A 20,134-nucleotide genomic window follows, 5' to 3' on the forward strand; every position below is an offset into this window, starting at 1 on the left:
CACCCACACAGGGCATACTGGCAAAACACTAAGAGGTCTCTCTCTACTCTAGAGGAGACCGTCAGCCCCAGATAGGGGATTAACTGACTTTTGGTCCTGGCGAAGTGCCGCTCAATGACTGGGCATCAATGGCACAAAACATGTTGACCACACCATACTAGTGACCATTTTTTGTCTAGCAGCTATCCTGGTACCTGAATATCATAAGGTAGCACAACTGTTTTTACTTGGTCCTGGTACCTTGCTTTTTATAAAGATTTTATTAAGGTTATCAGAGCCTATTTTAGTGTCTCACAACTCATGTAACTTACTTAAGTCCCTCACCTGCATTCATCTTTATGGCATCTCCAGATCAAAAGATCTCAGATAAAGAAACCCACAGCCTGTCAGGTATTGCAGCACTGGCTAGACGAGGAGCGCCCAATGATGAAAGCATAACACCCTAACAGGTGTGTGAGGGCACCAAGATCTGATTTTCAGATCTTCCAGCGATACATAATTTAGCCAACTGGCTCTACTATTTGTGTACACTATTAATATCAATGAATTATTTTTCCCTCCGGTTTTTTGTGCGGCACTTCTTCTCTCTCTCCTGCTCTCTCCCTCCCCAGCACACTCTCTGCATATGATTTCTCTTTGCTCCCACTCCCACTCTCTCTCTGTTTTCTCTTTCCATATCCTACCATGATGTGTCTCTCTCCCCTAACCCCCTTTTATCTGAGTCATCCGTGTTTCTCCTGCCTCTATTCCCTTCTCTCTGAATTACTACAGCTCCGTGTCTCTACCTCTCCGCTTCTCTTTTCCTACTAGTCAGCTGCCACCCACCAATATTGGTTTGCCAATGCTTGTAAAATTGTGCCAGCATTGACAAACCAATAGTGGTGGCCTGCCATCTTGGAATGATTTTCTTCATAATTCCAAAATAGCCATCCTGTTGGGTTTAAATGCAAAATGGTGACCATCTGGGAACTCTTAAAAATTACATTTGGGCTGCAGATTTTGGCCCTGACTTAGATCCTGGTGGACGGGTTACTCCGTCACAACGGTGATGGATATACTGTCCACCAAAATATAAATCCCATTGTATCCTATGGCGGACCGTTGTGATGAGAAACCCGTCCACTAAGATCTAAATCAGGCCCTTTGTCTTCGCTAATGCTAGTAATGCAACTTTGCAAGCATTAGCAAATCCTGTAACTGATGTTGAGCACCTTGTTTGGTTATATTTTATGCTTCCAAGATGGCTGCTACATTGAATTAAGTTCCAAAGTGTCAGCCATCCGGGGGAAATAGAAAGCAATATTCCATGGTGGCTGAAGGTTATTTTCAATGCTCAATAGATGGCTGCCAATCTGCCACGTAGCCTCTACTGGTAAGATGATACCTAACTTGGAAGTATAAAAAAGAATATTCCATGATGACTAGTGCCCTATTGGCTTGCACCACTAAAACCTATACCAGCAAAAATAACGATTGGTAAAACTTGAACAGTTGGTTTTGCTAATGTTTGTTCAAACAGTATTTAAGTGGCTTACATAAAACACATTTTGTCTCCATTTTATCGCAGGGATGGCTAATTATTTGCATTTATAATGACAGCATATGAAATTCAGTGAATAATTGTGTTCCCAATATTTAGTAAGCCACATTGTCAGGCCACACACAAACGGATGGTCTGTAGCAAGGAAGTGTTTGGTAATTGCTGGTAATGCCCTGTGCACATTTTCAGTAACTGGGGATGAACCAGATATGGCATACAATATTCCGCAAGTAGTACTTCCTTCACAAAATAAGGTAAAAAAGATTGGTACCTCTTCTAGAGACACATATGTTTTGCTGACTGATCTAGGATATTGAGCTCTCAACGGAAGACTAAAAGGTGATCAACCAGCTTCCGTTACAATCCGTGGGCCCATGGGGTCTTCCATTATAGATTTTACATTTATCCATTCTGCCCATTTTTACTTATGTAAAAAGTATGTCATAATACCTAGAGCCGAGAGTGACCATGATCCTCAAAGGTTAGTCATCAGCATTAAGCACGATCATTGGGAGACTCATACAACGATCAATAGTGGAAGATTGACCGCTGTAAATGGGAAAAGACTTATTTGGAACAACAAACTACAAATGAAGGCATCGAAACTGGAAACAAACATGACAGCCTGTACCGAGAAAGACATGATTGTATTAAAGTCTGGATATAACTGGTCGGATGCCTGGCAATCTATTTTAAAAAATATATTATCCAGTTTTGTGGCAAGTATTCAAGAGCCGCGATCAAATGCTAATGTAACAAAGAATTCAAAATTAAAAGAATCAAAGAGAATCTATCTTAAGGAGATGCGTTATATCTTAAAACTTCCAATATCGAATGAGAGGAATATGAAAATACAAGATATAAAGAAAGTATTTAAGACCAGGAACTTACAGATAAAGCATGATAGTGTAGATACAGCTTATGCTAAATTATATCATGCTATTTCGATGAGGAATGAGCAAGCTTTTTGGTCCCTGGTGGGACACGGCACAGATTCACATAAACAGCCAGATGATTTGTTTGTCACAAGTGGGAAAATCATATTAAATCTTTATACAAATCATCTGTTACAAGTGAATATATGACAACAAACGCGGAGGGTTCACTTGCAGAAATAACTGAAGATGAAATTGTCAAATTAATAGAAAGTTCTCGCTCATCCAAGGCAGCAGGACCCAATGGTATCCCTATTGGCTTGGTAAAATTTAACATAACATTTTGGAGTGCAATGCTAAAACAGTTGTTCCTACAGGTAATTAAATGCGGAATGATACCATCTTCCTGGAAAGGAGCTATTATACACCCGACTTACTAGCGAGGGCCAAAAGATGATCCGTCCAGTTATAGATTAATATCGTTGTTGGATTTTGAAGGGAAACTGTTTGCGAAGCACCTGCAGAATAAACTAAGGGCATGGGCGGAGGAAAAATCATTAATTCCAATAACGCGAACTGGATTTCGCATAGGGTGTTCGTCCCTTGAAAACATTGTTTCACTGGTCATGATGGGAAAAAAGGCAAGCTTGCGGAAAATAACATTATACGCCTGCTTTGTGGATCATTCCACAGCTTTCGATAAGGTCAACAGGCAAAGGTTGTGGAATAAATTATCAGCATGGGAGGTCGATTTAAACCTTTTAAACTTTACTATTGCCCTGCAACCGGATACAAGTGTCCGGGTGAAGCTGGCTCATGATAATACACTATATCCAAAAATGGATACCACTAACGGTCTTAGATAAGGCTGTGTCCATGCGCCTTTTATTATTCTCCCTATACATTGGAGATATCGATTCGGTGTTAAATTCAGATATGGGTGTGGCACCTAAATTAGGGGACAAAAAAATACCATACCTAGCATACTCCGATGATTTAGTCATTTTATCCTTAACTCCTAACGGATTACAGCATCAGCTGACCAAATTAGACACATACAACAAAGTGAATGGTCTGACAGCTAATCTATCTAAAACAAAAATTGTTACGTTTGGATGGTCTACACAACTAAAAACGTTGACTCTAGGAGATAATCCAATAGAGGTAGTGCAACAATATAACAACCTCGGCATAACATTGGACAAAAAGTTATCATGGCTAAACCATGCGGTCTGTAAAAGTGTAAAATCGATAACTATTACAAAATCAATTGCGATATTTATGAAACTGTGCGGAGAGAATGCAATTATCCCATCTCTAAAAGCTTTACAGATGAAAATGAGTCCGTTTTTATTGTACGCATCTCCCGCCGTGAACAAGAAAGTCATTTTTGATTTTGAAAAATGTTTTATGAAATGCACAGGCACCATACTCCATTTACGACAGGCTACTCCACATTGTGTGATACAGTTGGAATTTGGCCTAAAGTCACTGGAAACGCTGCACAAGATCAGTTGTGTTAACTACATTATAGATTGTGCTAAAGCCGATTCATGTACATTGAAACATCTAATAATGGCGGAACTCTGGAGTAAAAAGTAAGAGATCTGCAACTTTCTACTATAATGATGGAAATAGACTCTTATGAACTGCCTGATACTCAGAAGATGGGACGAATGACCAGGGATGTGCAGAAAAAACTAATAGGTAAAACATTAAAGCTAACACAGTGGAATTTAGATCGCCTACAAGCTGGGAAATATAAACACACTGGCCTATTAATTGACACATATACCTTGGAGGCTCAAGAATACTTGAGATGGAATTTGACCACCTACACTAAATGGAAATACGTAAGGTTCAGACAATTCTATATTCCAATAAGGGAGTTTGAAGGGAATTGGAATAAAGCCCTTAAAGATACTCAGGGATGTCGGCTTTGTGGAACCAGCAAGGAAACTCTTGAACATTTAATATGCATTTGCCCGAGACTATTGCCTACATGGAGGTTTTATTTACGCCCCATGTTTAATAATACCAAAATAAGAACAACTACAGAGGCTATACGTTATTGTTTTAGGCTGAAAGGAGAAAGAGCAATCAGTAGGATGGGACAGTTTTTAGAACAGGCTTATAAAACATTAATTGACTAGATGTTTTTTTTTATCGGATCTGTATATAGGTGTAAAGATAGGTATTACGACCTATGTATATCTTCTTTTATGATACTACGTATGGTAAATATGTGATGATTATATTTTAATTTTTTATGCCTGCTTATTTTCTATTTATTGTAATCAAATGATTAATGCAATAAAGTATTTTTATTACTACTAATAAAAAATTATCGATTCTTGATCGCTGGATTGTCTTCAATAGTTCAGATTTGTCTGCGTCTGGCACTTCAGGTTCCAAGAGGGCGTGAGTTACTGAATTAGGGATATGCTTTCGCCAAATATGTCATGCGCTAGGGTTTTTGAGGAGTATATAATCTGTGAACGATAAACACTAATTCAACATGATTCTGCCCATAAACAATCATAAATGTGCTTGTGTCATGACATTACAGAGATTGGACATACCAGTGAATTCGCAGTGCACAAATGCCTTTTCTCTCAAAGGAGTGCTTTCTATGCACAATAAACAGATTTTGATATAACACAGTCTTTTTTTTTTAGTTCAGAAAGAACATTTTATTGATAGAAGCAAAAGTATCAATACAGAAGTCATAACAATAAATTCATGTCAAAACAATACAATAAATTCATGTCAAAACAATGCAATAAATTCATGTCAAAACAATACAATAGGTTGCACTACACAAAATGAAATCGGACTTATGAATAAAAAATAAACCATTAATACACAAAAATTAAATCATATAAGTATTGAAGTTATAAAGAAATCTGGGAACGCACAAGGGATTCAAGGGGGCTTCAGAACTTTTTGCTGAGACGGTTTTAGCTGGGAACATTTTTTGGCGCACATGCTTCGCTGCCAACTGTATAGGATATACAAAGGAGGTGTCCAATCTATGATTATGGCAAACAACATACCACCATGCCTTATAAGAAATTTTTGTAAAATCCTTCCAATTAACAGTGATTTGCTGAAAGGCAGCCGCCAACAACAAATCAATAATTTTAACATTAACTGTAACATTCTCCCAGCACGGTGAAAGGCTCCCTAAGAAAACATGGGTGGTAGAAAAGGAAAATGTAGTATCAAAAATTAGATTAATTTGGGACCAGACTTGCTTCCAAAAACTGTCTACAAGTGGGCACAAAAATAACATATGCAATAAATCAGCTTTTGGGGAGGAGCATGACCAACAAATATCTAGAGTAGTCGCAAATCTGCTACTCAAAGCACTCGGAGTACATAAAAGTCGATTATTCAAAAAAGAACAACGTTTGTGTTATGTTAGCTGCCCTGGAGGATTTGCGCAGTTTAAGCCATATATTATTCCAAAGAGATACTGGCCACGAGAGTTGAAAATCTCGGGCCCGATTCACAGAACTAACTTAAGACAAAATCCTAAACTTACTACCATTTTGGTATTCACAGAAGGCACTTACTCATTTTGGTATTCACAGAAGGCACTTACTCATTTCGGTATTCACAGAAGTTAGGAGTCCTAACTTTAGGACTCCTAAATGCCTTCTGTGAATACCGAAAGTCTTAAAATTAGGATTTTTCGCAGTTTAGTAGTAGTATAGTTAGGACTCCTAACTTTAGAACTCCTAAATGCCTTCTGTGAATACCGAAAGTCTTAAAATTAGGATTTTTCTCAATTTAGTAGTCCTAAATTTAGACTTAGGACTACTAAATTGAGAAAAATCCTAATTTTAAGAATTTCGGTATTCACAGAAGGCTTTTAGGAGTCCTAAAGTTAGGAGTCCTAACTATACTACTACTAAACTGAGAAAAATCCTAATTTTAAGGCTTTCGGTAGTCACAGAAGGCATTTAGGAGTCCTAAAGTTAGGAGTCCTAAACTTAGGACTACTAAATTGAGAAAAATCCTAATTTTAAGAATTTCGGTATTCACAGAAGGCATTTAGGAGTCCTAAAGTTAGGAGTCCTAACTATACTACTACTAAACTGTGAAAAATCCTAATTTTAAGACTTTCGGTATTCACAGAAGGCATTTAGGAGTCCTAAAGTTAGGACTCCTAACTTCTGTGAATACCGAAATGAGTAAGTGCCTTCTGTGAATACCAAAATGAGTAAGTGTCTTCTGTGAATACCAAAATGGTAGTAAGTTTAGGATTTTGTCTTAAGTTAGTTCTGTGAATCGGGCCCCTCGTTCCCATGCTTCCTCTATTTTAGATTTCTGCCTAATGATGTCCTTCCCTTGTAAATACTTGTATATACTAGATACCGAGGGTTTAGTTTTAAGTAGGGAAGAAAGCTGTGAAGAGGGAGTCTGGGAGGTAGAGGCACTGGATGTAGCGGATAATTGGTCGAACCTATCCATCACAGCCAACTTGAGTAAATTATATTCATGTATGAATGAGGCAGGTAAGTTGAACAGTTGTCTGAGTGAATGAAAGGGTAAAAAACTTGAATTTGAGAATAACTGGTGTATCCATATTAAACCTATCCGTCGCCAAGTCTTCCAATAAATTGGTTTATTACGGATAACTAGGTGTTTATTATGCCATATTATCGAACTCAGGAAGTAGTCAATAGTGTTAGGGGGCGGAGAGGGTGTAGAAGCCAGAAGTTCAGAAGTCAGTTCAATTATGGGAGTGGACACCGACTGCGGTTTGCGCGAGAAGGAAAGATATTCAGAGAAGGAAATAGGAGATAGGAAAAGACGTTCAATTGTGATCCATAATGGGCATTCCTCCGAGGGGTCAAGCAACCAAAGTGAAGCCTGACGCAGAAGAAAAGCTCTTTGATAGACCTGAAAATCGGGAAAGTTAACTCCCCCTCTGTTTTAGGACGCACTAATTTAGCTAGAGACATTCGAGGCCTCTTTGAGTTCCACAAAAATGAGGAGAGGGTGGAATTGATCTTTTTAAAGAATTTGGCAGGGATGGGAACTGGAATGTTAGAAATGGTGTACAGTACAATGGGTGACAACATCATCTTTATAGTGTCCAAGCGACCCCACCATGATAGGTAAAGGGGGTGCCACTTGGCCGCTAAGTCAGCAATTTTCTGAATACATTTATTCAAGCATAACGCCACCGTGTCTGATATTGAAGGGGTAACATGCATGCCTAGATACTTAATATGGGAGGGGCACCAGGTGAAATTTGAGGCGCTAAAGTCCGCCTTAAAAGTGTACTTGGTCAGGGGAAGAATCTCACATTTGTCATTGCTTAACTTGTAACCAGAGATATTAGAGTAAGCCTGTACCTCCGCCAGAAAGGCAGGAATGGAGTCACTAGGATTGGACATAAAAAGTAAGATGTCATCAGCGTAAGCAGCTAATTTAATGTGAGTGTTTACTGATTGGAAGCCATATAAATTTGGATTTTGACGTAGCTTAGAAAGAAAAGGTTCCAAGGCTAAATTAAAAAGGAAAGGAGAAAGAGGGCAGCCCTGACGGACTCCCCTGCCTAAGTCAAAAAACGAGGAGATCAAGCCATTAGCGCAAATAGCCGCACGTGGATTGGAGTAAAGAAGAGAGATCAAGGATACAAACTTGGGACCAAAACCAAACCAACTAAGAGTATAGAACAGATAGGTCCATTCAACCCTGTCAAATGCTTTCTCAGCATCAAGTGCAATTGCCGCAAGGGAGTGTTTTAAGGATGAAGATTTAGACAGAACATTAAAAAGGAGTCTTGTATTGTCCGTTATAAATCTGCCCTTGACAAATCCAGATTGTTCCTTACCTAATAGATCAGGCAGGTAAGAATCTAGACGTATGGCTAAGGCTTTGGAAAAAATGTTATAATCAATATTTACCAGGGAGATGGGTCTGTAATTTTTGCAATATCTATGATCCTTACCTTCCTTCGGTATGAGACAAATGTGTGCCTCTGAATAAGACCCTGAGGAGCTACCCAATGTATTAAAGAAAGTTATTAGAGAATGTAGCTGGGCAACATGAGTTTGGAAAAGTGCTGATAAAATTCTACTGTAAAGCCATCAGGCCCAGGCGCCTTGTCTTTTTTAAGTTGCTGGAGAGCCTTTAATAGTTCTTGCTGCGTTAGGTCCAACTCCAGAGGGGCCAGATCCGGCAAAGTGTGAGGGGGCCTTTGGAGATTCAAGAAAAAGTGAGATAAAGAATGATCAGAGGGTTGAGACTCCGAGGCGTAGAGGGATTTGTAAAAGAGAGAAAATTCATTCAGAATATCGGCATCTTTAAATTTTAAGTCTGAGCGATCGTCGTAAATAGATTCAATGTTAAGTTTATTGTGATTAACTTTTAAGTAATTAGCCAGTATTTTCCCTGCCATATTTTTACCCCCATAAAATTTGGCACTGGATTTTAACAAATATAATGAAGCGTCCTCCTTTGATTTCTTGTTAAATTGCAATTTAGCATTGATGAGAGCTGTTAGAGACTGTTTTGAATGCGAGGTGTAAAAAGAGTGCTCCAGTTTTTTGATGTCCTGTAAAAGGTCCTTAGTGAATTTACGTGAGATTTTCCGCCTCTTAGCAACAAAGCCAATAATAAAATCCCTCGCTGAGGCTTTAAAAGCATACCATATAGTTGAGAGGGGCATAGAGTGGGTTTGATTCAACACAGAAAACTCATCAAAAAATGTGGTAAAAGAGGCAGTGAATTTTGGGTCCAGGAGAAGGGCATTGTTAAAACGCCACCTTTTGGAACCTGTAGCCTTAGGCAGAATCTCTAGACCAATTGAAACGGGGGCATGATCAGACAATAAAATAGGACCAATTTCCGCATGTGTAAGGGTTTGTGAAATGGAGTGGGAAACAAAAACATAATCAATTCTTGACTGAGTTTGATGTGATGGGGAATAGAAAGTATACTCTCTGGTGGTCGGATTACAGAGACGCCAAGCGTCCAAAAGCTTGTGCTGGGATACAACTCGTACAAATGATTTCTGAGGCTTGTTAGGAATATAGGAAACTCTGGAATTCCTATCTATAAACGGGTCAAAGACCTGGTTACAATCGCCAGCCAAAATGAAATTATCCTCCATGCAGAGAGCAATTTGTTTAGCCAGCGTGGACCAGAAAGAAGGTTCTCCACATGTAGGGACGTAGACGTTAAAAAGAGAAACAGGAACACCCTTCAAGGACAGTTTAACATTCAACCATCTTCCATTAACATCTGAAGCTTGAGCCAGTAACGAAAGCGGGCGGGATTTACGGCAAAGAATCATCACCCCATTCCGTTTACCATCACCGGGGGAAGAGAAACCTTCCCCCACCCAACCCCTTTTCAACTTTAATGATTCAGCATCGGAGAGGTGAGTCTCTTGCAAAAAAACAATATCCGTATTTAGCTTGGCTAGGTGGGTCAGGATTCTTTGCCGCTTAATGGGAGAATTTAAACCCTTAACGTTCCATGTAACCAATTTCAAAGGCATAAGTGTTCAAAAATAGCACAAAATGCAACCATAAAGCAAAATTCCGATGCAGTACAAGACCAGTATAAGATAGAAAAGAGGTAGGGCAAAAAAGAAGCAATTTGTCTAGGGACGTAAAAAAAATGAGAAGACGAATCAAGTAGCCAGAGCAGAGAGAGATAGTCAGAGATCATGACATGAAAGGGGGTAAGCCAGATGGAAAGATAGTAGAGAAGTAAAGAAGTAGTTATGACCGAGAAACTGGTCAGCAAGAATAGATAGGGTGAAGTGAATAGACGAGGAACATCTGCTGACGAAGAACTACAAACAATCAAAAAAGAACAAAGAGCAAAAAACATACAAGCGAAAATAGCTAAGGGAAGACGAAAAGGAAACATACCTACAAAAGAAGAATCAGGAATATGCGGGGGGTGAGGCCACAAGGAGTAGGCAACGCGTCTGGGGTCAGCTGAATGGAGAGTCGGGGAGAAATCACAATATAACGATGAACATCTGTGGAAACAACATAAAAAATAATCCTGTAAAGCCAACAATAAAACAGATGAATCCAACATACAATGAGTTAGGCAGAGACACAAGAAACCAACAATAACGATAAAAAAGCCAAGCAAGAGAAAGCAACTTCATAAAAACGACATCAAGGCAATCAGATTGTATCAGGTAAACACATCTGCAGACTTTAAATGCGAGGAGAGGACTTGCAGAGTCTGAGGAACCGGCACAAAAGAAAAAAGGCAAAAGGAGACCATTCAGGTGGTTGGTGATGAAGAGGGACCAGAAGAATCCATGGCAACTGTCTTACAGGAATTGATAAAGCTCTGTAACCGGGTTGGATCTTCATATGTCTTTGTTCTGTTGTTATATGTAACTTTGAAGAGGCACGGATGAAAAAGACCAAATCTAGCTCCCAAGGAGCGAAGATCAGCTCTCATGTTGAGGAATGCTTTACGCCTGTTGGCCGTGGCTTTGGCATAGTCTTGTACAAAAAACAAAGATGAACCTGACCATGTAATCCTCGGAGAAGCTTTGACAGCTGATATCACCTTCATCAGATCAGTACAAGGTGACGCCCCTTGGCTTCTGCGAGGGGTTAGCGTGGGAAAGGGCATGGCCCAACCAGTGAGCCCGCTGAATGTTGAGTTGCGTCCCTTCTGACAAGTGGAGCACTTTGGGCAAAAATGATTTAAAAAAGGCAATCGGATCCGACCCTTCAAGACCCTCCCCCAGGCCGTAGATGGGCAGGTTGTTCTGTCTGTTGCGGTTTTCCAGATCCTCAACCTGTTTCTGCAGCACCGAGACCTGAGAATGTAGATGAGAAACAACAGAGCAGGACTCTTGTAAAGAGGAGACAGACTGCTTGACAGTAGAGATCCTTGCATCCATTTGTGACCAGTTATCCGTCAAAATTTGCAGCTTGGTATTAGTCTCTTCCATAAAAGGTCTAAGGGCTCTAATCTCCTCGAGTAGTAATTCCATCGATACAGGTGAGGTCGATTTGGGCAGCGAAGGGGGTCTTTTTTAAGACGTTTAGTGTGAGATTTGCCAGTAGCTCCAGATGAAGAGTCCATAGTTGCGGTTGAGCACAGAGGCTTAGTCACTAGCGGGATGTCAAGCTTGGAAAGTTCTGTAAAAAACTTCGAGTTCTTTCGAAAAATATGCCTCTTGGATGAAGAAATACGCTTCCCGGTTATTCTTCCCATAAAAAACTGGCTTAAAATTCCCACCACCAGGGCACAACGAGTACTCGCCAAGTGAGAACTGTGAGGCGCCGGGCAAGAGCACCAGTAGCTTCTGCAAACACTTTCCCAGAAGTAAAAAATTCCAAAGGGAGTGTGACACAATTACCTCACAAAATGCCCTGGGGCAGTAAAGAGGAGGTGCGCAGGTGGCTCAGATACAAGGGCTTGCCGGAGGCATTAAAAACAAGATCCAAGAGAAAAAGAAAAGAAAAAAAAAAGGAGAAGTCGTGCAGGGACAACAGAGCAATGGTTACCAGTCAACGACGTCGAGGCAGCGATGAGAGAACTCCACAAGGGTTTCCTCAGAAACCTAAAATGGCCGCCATGGTTCGTTTCCACATATTCCTAGGAGAGCCCCAGAAATACTTCACAGTCACAATCCCCAGGGTAAAGGGTTAAAACCTTGCCAAAAAACAACTTGTAAGCGAACTGGAGGCATGAGAAACAGTTGGCTAGAGTTCTACTGAGGAGTTTGCAGATCCGCGATTCGCGGTAAAAAAACAAAATGGCGGCCGCAAAAAGCGCAACCTCAAAAAGGATTAAAACAAATACTTGCTGGCGAAAAATGAGAGTTTTGTTGGTGCCTGCATTATCCCCGGGTCTTCATCTGTCCAAAACCGCTGTCATTACGAGTCAGCTTGGCCAAGAAGCGTGATTCTGCCACCGACCGCCGGAGAGCTTCACCCGAGCGTCGCCATCTCCAACGGGCGCCAAGCCACGCCCCCCGATATAACACAGTCTTGGCATTAAAGAACAGTCCAAAATCGGCAATATGAGCTATGGTTTCCAAACTAACTCCTTATGATGCTGCATATGTCCTACATTTCACCAGTTTTCTTATGCTGCCAAGTATATCCGAAAACGATCAGTTCCGTGCGTTGCAGTTAGTTCAGTAAAGACATCTTTCCTGTTTATTCCAAAACGATCAGTTTCAAGTATTGCGATTAGTTCATTAAATACATCTTTCCTGTGTAAATCAATGTTACCAAAATCCCTGCTTACACCAGGGATGCCTTGCATAAAACAATAAGGCTTGTTTTTACCTTCTAACGATTGTCTGTTGTCCAGCGCTCGATCGCGATGTCTGAGTACTTGTCTGGACCTTGTCACGTGTCTTTTGTGATGCACTTTTCTTTAAGGGATTGCAGTAAAGATTCTTCAGACACAACGCAGCGGAAGCGACGAGGAGACCTACAGCTGTGGAGTAGTATGACAGAGACTGACGCTGAGGGTCCAGGAGCAAGGGGTATGCCATTGGGAGCCAGGTTAGTGACACAGTCATCCAACAAAGGAGGCTAAGCAGGTTGTTGCTCTGCAGCAAGGTTTAAAGAGCTGCAGGAGAGGAGTGCGCGTGGCACGCGTCTCACAGCAACGGTTGGAGTTGTTTAGTGCACGTTGGATCATTGTGTCCATTTGCACGTGTTCAAAAGCAACCATTGTTCTGCTGGTGATAAGCATATAGTTCAGACAGATAAGAATCCCAGGCGCGCTTGCAGGAGTCATGGTTGGTACCTACCACTACCACCAGGGTTACAAGCAGCATACATACAATGATTAACATACCAAATAAAAAGGGTTACAATTGGTGTACATATAGTGATTAGCATACCCATAAATATACATTGTGCATGCCACTGCCACCAGGGATCGTGGTAACAAGAGGCACTACTACAAGAGGCACTACTACACAGGATCCATATATCAGGAGGGGAACATGCATTGCAAGGATTGCCTAAGTGCGCCATGGCACAGAGTGCTTGGTAGGATATAAGGATCATGACAGACACAGCTGTGCCCATCGGAGACGACCCCTGACAGGGTGGACCACCATAGAGGAGATCAATGGGTGGTGGAACCCACGGAACGAACTCATAGATGAGGATGCGTCAAATCACAAGTAAGCACAAAGCTAAAATGTCCACAATGGTCCGACCAATGCCTCCCATGCCGCCCCATGTTGAGGAAGATCAACATCCTTTTGGGAGCACAGAAGGGAAGATGATACTGGGAGATGGTCAAGGACACATACAGTGGCAGTACTGGCAGCCATCAAATATACTAAAATGGCCATTGAATTGAAAATCAATACTGTGGTGCAGGAAGTGTACATCGTGTATGCCAACTGCCGAAAATTAGCAGAAAGGGTCTCGGGTATGGAGCTCACCTTGCTGCACGTGAAACCCATGATGACAGACACCATGAACCACATAAAGGCAGTGGAACTAGATATGACTAACCTAAAAGACAGAGTAAATGATGCAGATGGAAGGTCCTGCCGCAATAATGTCTGAATAGTTGGTATCCCAGAGAAGATGGAATGTCATTATTTGGAACTGTTCCTTGAAGAGTTGTTATTCTCAGTTGTACTAGGGGATGGAACATCAAAATGGTTTACTATAGAAAGAGTGCATAGAGTCCCCGGATGGCCATCAATATCCAGGGCGCCACTCACCCAGTGGTCGATAGACCACTCAAATTTCGAGATCGAGATGCCATTCTACAGAGAGAAAGGGTTCAGGGGTTCTGGAATATCACAGTCAAAATTGTCCACATATACCCGGATTACACTGCTGCGGTACAGCACCAAAGGGAAACCTTTATGAGGGTGCAACAGCACCTCCGGACACTGAAGCTCAGATATGCACTCTTCTTCCCGGCAAAACTCCAAATAATTGACATGTGGAAGTCGTACTTCTTTACAGTGGCAGCAGAGATTTGGGAGTGGCTGGAAAGCCACGGTTGCCCTCCACCTGACAATAGAGAGGGTAGCAGAACATCCACATGGCAGGAATGGAAAAGACGTTGCCAGGCCCAAAGCTGAACACAGAGAATGACTCCAGGCAGAGTTGGAAAGAGCAAAAGTGGTGGCGACCATACGTAAATCAAAAACACAGAAACCTCCCACAGGTGGGAACTTCTACTGACAGAGCATGAAGGATCAGATGAAGGAGAATCAGAACAGGAGGAGGTGGGAAAGATTCAGGACAACTGGTGTAAACCCTGATGACATTGGAAGAGATAATCTATGGACCCTTGACACGAATGGCTGAGGACTAACACGGGGGAGAGCCCTGGGGGCCATGGCTGACACTGTGGGTGGACAACAGCATATATCACCCGCAGGTGGGGCCTCATCAAGACTGCAGCCCTGCCACATACAGACACAAGTTATGCATATCAAGAGTGACTTTCAAGGGCAATGGGCATACTGTGCATTGCGAAGGCGGCCAGTTCCAAGACAGTTGCACAGTAAGGTGGGGTGTGGTGGGAGATAGGAAGAAGTTAACTGGTTTACTGCGGAACAGGGAAACACTGACTAGACAAGAGTGAAGTCACTCCCCAAGGGGGTTCAGAAACAGGGGAGGAAGACTCTAGTACCACACTTTACATGATACACACTGAAACTTCTAACATGGAATGTTATTGGGCTTGGGAACCCCATAAAAAGAGGCTTGGGCACGCAAGCACTCGTGAGGTATGCCGCGAATTTGGTGGCCTTTCCGGAGATACACATGAGCATCATCAAATGCAACTACCTGGGCATGGGAAATATATAGTATCCAGTCCCTTAGGCTTTACCACAGGGTCAAAAGGAGTGGCTATTCTCCTGAAGAAGTCACTTGCCTTCCACGTGACGTGGATCTTGATGGACGACCTGTGGAAATATACTGTCATATTGGGGAACAGGAGGACACTGGCTCTAGTCAATGTATATGCCACACTTAGGCTAAAAGAACATACTCTCCAGAAACTGGGCCAGATTCTTCCAGATCTACCTACACCAGTCATCATTATGGGGGGAAATTGTTGCCACAAATAGTACAACGGTTAGAGGGAGTATAGAATTAGAAGCTGTACTTGCTGATTATATGCAGGAATTTTATGCAACGCATACAACACTGACTAGGCAGCCCTCTGGGCTTTCGGCCAGGATTGCCACTGCAGGATACTTAGGAAAGACCGCACCCAAACGTTGGCAGATGACATTGCGCAAGAGGAGGTAGACACTGCACTCAAACAACTACAATCTGGGAAAACACCGGGCCTGGATGGGCTTCCAGTGGAATTTCTCAAATGAATGGCCCATAGGATAGCAGACCTGCTACACAGAATGTATATGAAGGTATACTGCAAAGGAGAACTCCCGGGGGCTCGCGAACTGCCAGGATATTGATGATACCTAAGGCAGGTAACCCACCAAATAGATGGGATTCCTACTGCCTAATCTCCCTGCTCAATTTTGATGCCAAGGTTTTGGCAAAGGTGATGGCAAACCGGTTATGTGGAGTAATATATGATCTGGTACACCCAGACCAAAATGGCTTTATACCACACAGATCCACCAAACAGAACCTGCGAAAACCTATAATATTATTTCAGCAGCAGAGGGGATTGAGATGCCTTTGGCAGTGGTATCGCTGGGTGCACATAAAGTGTTTGATTATATATAGCGGCCCTTCCTGTTTGAAGTGATGGGTAAGCTAGGATTTGGACGTAAATTCATAAAAGGGATGCAACTCCTCTATGAAAATTCAGTAGCTAGTCTCAAAATGGATGGAAGCCTCTCTGGGGATTTCCCAATTCAAATGGCTGAGAGAAAACTACCCATACCGCTCACCACTTTAAGTGCTTAGGGCTCTGGATCTCAAAGAGCGATCATGCACATTATGAAGATAATTTAGAACCACTACTCCACAGATTGGAATAGGATGACAAACATTAGAGGGCAGTGCCACTCTCCCTTCTAGGAAGACCGGCAATAGTAAAGATGATTGCCCTGCCCTGATTCACTTACATTATACACAATAGTCCCTACACAATCCCAGACATATTGTTTCAGATGGTAAATAGATTTCTCCAAACCTTACTATGGCAGAAGGGCCCACAGAGACTAGTGCTGTCCACACTCAAGAGATCCGTATATGAAGGGATACAGCACTCCCAAATATCCATAGATACTATGAAGCAGACCAAATTAGTATAGTGAATGAATAGTCATACACCCCATTAGAAGACCTGTCATTTAAAATGGACAGGATCTATCAGGGACAGAAGAGCTACCCACATGTACTATATAGAGGGCTATTGAGAAAAGGCTCCCCACCGGCAACCATGACAGTGATATCTATCAGGCATAAACTCACAAGGGAAATGATCTGAGAAATGAGATTGACCCCACAAAACCCCATTGTAGTTAAGATCAAGACTGGGCTCAGTGTCTGCGTTACCAGGTTTTCAACAGTGAGATAGGATCAGACTATCGACCCTGGGGACATGTGGAATGCAAATGGCATGGTGCTCTTTCAGCCCCTGCAAACAAAGGATAAAATGGCATCCATTCAAACTTTCAAATACCTTCAACTGTGTGATCCACTGCAGGCAACAATCCCCCATGATGAAGAAACTCAGGAGGACTCCCTACTGGAGTGGAGTTTCCTGAATGGTTACATGATGACAAAAACTATTTCATTTACATACAACACTATAATGGAGAATACATAGAGAGACTTTGAGCAACTTAGAGCTCTCTGGCAAACAGGCGTAGGTGAACTGGATGATGACAAGTGGAAGGATACCCTACAATTCCCTATAGAGGTGGCAATAAAAGCAACATCCTGCCTAATCCAACTCAAGATACTGCATAGAATATACTACATCAGGACACTGCTATTTAAAATAGGTTGAACATGGGATGACACATTCTTGAGACTGTGTGGACAGAGGGGGAACTTCATACACGCTCTACAGGAATGCCCCAGATTCCGACCATTCTGAGAGGGGGTGGCACGCAGACTGGAAGAAGCCACGGGAATGGCTATTGAAATTCAAGGCCATCTGGTCATACTCTGAACATGGAGGGAGTCAGAGACCATCTCCTACAAGAGATTGCTCGCACAGTTTGGGCTACCTGCTACCTAAAAGGGACATTGCATGGAAATGGGGCAGGGCAATAAGTCCGGGTCTGCAAGACTGGGAAAGGGGTATGGATATCTGTTGAAAAAGGGAGAGAACGGTATATGAGGGGAAGGCTGTTCAAAAATTTGAGAAAGTATGGAGTGGTGGCATACTGGGGATAAAAAAAACATGAGAACTGGATCCACACCTTGGGGTCACCAGAGAAGAACATCCCCACCACTGAGCTGACCACCCTAGGCCACATGAGCTGAAGATATGTTTATGAAAAAAATGTTGGAATGATATAACTTATATGGCGTGTAATTGATGTGAGGGGTGGGAAAATACAGAAGAACTGTGACTGATTTTGCTGTAGACAATTTGACCTGTTTTATTACGGTTTAATGGTTTCTCCTGTTATTTGACAAGTGTGTCAACTCAAATTTAATAATAAAAAAGACTTGAAAGATAACATGTTGGCAAAAAACAGCATGTTAAGGAGACCAGATAAGCCACCTATGGCAATGTGCTATAATCTTGTGGGTTAATTGGCAGTACCTGTATTTGGAGGTAATAGTTCTGCCAGCATTGCAGACAAAGCATTTTTGTTGGCAAGATCTTTGCTCCACTATTAAAAGTGGAAATGCTTAAATTTCCTACGATTTCATGACAGTTCCTAATGTTGGATTGAATATTCTTGTAGCTGGTCAATGCTGATCCTGGTCATCCTGGGTCAGTAAGCTGCTCTTGGATCCTCTGGCTCTTCCAAAATCCACAACGTTGATACTTTATCCTAAAACGTAGAACATACCGAAAAGTGAACCATACAGGCAAAACTGAGTTATTTGCTGTTCCTTGATATTTCTTCTGAACTAGTTCAATAGAATCTAGCCCCCTTAAAACGAAATTGTATGAATCTCCCTAAACATGGCACTAGTCCTCACAATTTCCCCATGAGGTCCTAAATTAGCTGTGAAGGCTCTGGTGGGTAGCAGCTTTTTCTGGTACAACCACCAAACACACAGAGTTCTAGTAGACAAATACCAGTATGAGAAAAACAGACTTTTACAATAGACCAAATCTTAAATATCCGAGTTTGTCTGTTAATGGAACTATCTCCCACAGTTGTTGGATCAAGTCCTTGGAGAAGAGATTCAAGATAACGGTTGGTGCCGACCTTCCAGTTATCTTCCAGCACACAGAATTCTTCTTCAGCAACTATGGGAATTTTCTCCTTTTCTAATTCATGTTCATGCGTGTTCTGGAATCCATTCAGACACACACTTTCTCTTCTAGTGTTCAAGTAAGGTGGTGGTTGGAAGGACATTGGCTGGTACTCTTAATCCAATCCTAACTGACCACTACATTTGTCCAGTCTTACTTTCCTAAAAGTCCAATATATATGTTGTTTGTGTTCCTGTAAGGCAGGGGAAGTCCTGACAGAGTCCCATTCTTTTCCAATCCAGGAAACTGGAGGTGTTAGGAGCTTCTCTTAGGGCAACCAAGATACCCTAGGCAGTGGCGAGCATGCAGAAAATAGCAGACAGCAACTAAATGAAAAACCTAACCCATCTCTCTGACTATCATTTTCTGACAGTAACCCCTACTCAGGAGGAAGCAATAGAAGAAAAGAAAGGAGGCATGGTAGGAGTATAGCAATTACTCAGATCTCCACTGAGGAAACAGTATAGAAGTACAGGAGGGAAATTGTTACTACTTGGCAAAGATGACCCGTTCGCACCATGTATCTTTTATTATAAACTATCTGGCACGTAAATAAATAGGGGTACTTTAAAGCTAAAAAAGAGTGAGAGTATGGGGAAAATATGAACATCAAAAAAAATCTATTCAAAAGTGTGCATCAGAGCCATAAACCGAGAGGAAATTGATAAAAAAGAAAAACAAATAAAGTGAGGTAAGACAGGCCAAGTGAATTAACTGAAGAGAGGCAAGAGAGCTGAATCAAAATATGCATCATGGCCATGATTGCTGTGCTCTAGGAGGTAAATGTTTTCTTATCGTGATCCAGAGGGAGAAAATACGTTTTGCATTGTAAGTGATGAATCGAAAAGGCATGAACAGCATATCTCTACATAATGCATGATGTTGATAGTCTACCTCTGAACTAAAAATAACAAACAGTGTTTGCACAGTGTGATTTCTTCAGATATTCAGGGCCTTTTAAACAACAGCACGTTATGTTATCTTTTGTGTTTTACAGCACATATCGGTAGGAACACAACTACAATCCCCAAAATGCAAGTTGCAACCTTTTACAAGCAAAGGGTGACTGAAGGTGCCATAAATCAGATTGGTATACAGTGCTAACATTACATTTACGCATGTTTTGCAGGGCTCTCATGTTTTCCCACATCAAGTCTGAGAAGCAGTCAGTCTGAATTTGTTAGGTCAAAACTGATTTTTAGGTCGAGCCAAGGCTCTGAGCATGCGCTGTCTGCAAGACCTGCTGTAAGCACTGCTCAGATTATAATGCTGCCTACTACATACCATTGGATCACAACTAAGTCGCTCTTCTTTGTGGCCTCCTAAGTCGTTCACGCTG

The sequence above is a fragment of the Triturus cristatus genome, chromosome 2_2 (assembly GCF_964204655.1).
Source record: "Triturus cristatus chromosome 2_2, aTriCri1.1, whole genome shotgun sequence".
Lineage (NCBI taxonomy): Eukaryota > Metazoa > Chordata > Amphibia > Caudata > Salamandridae > Triturus > Triturus cristatus.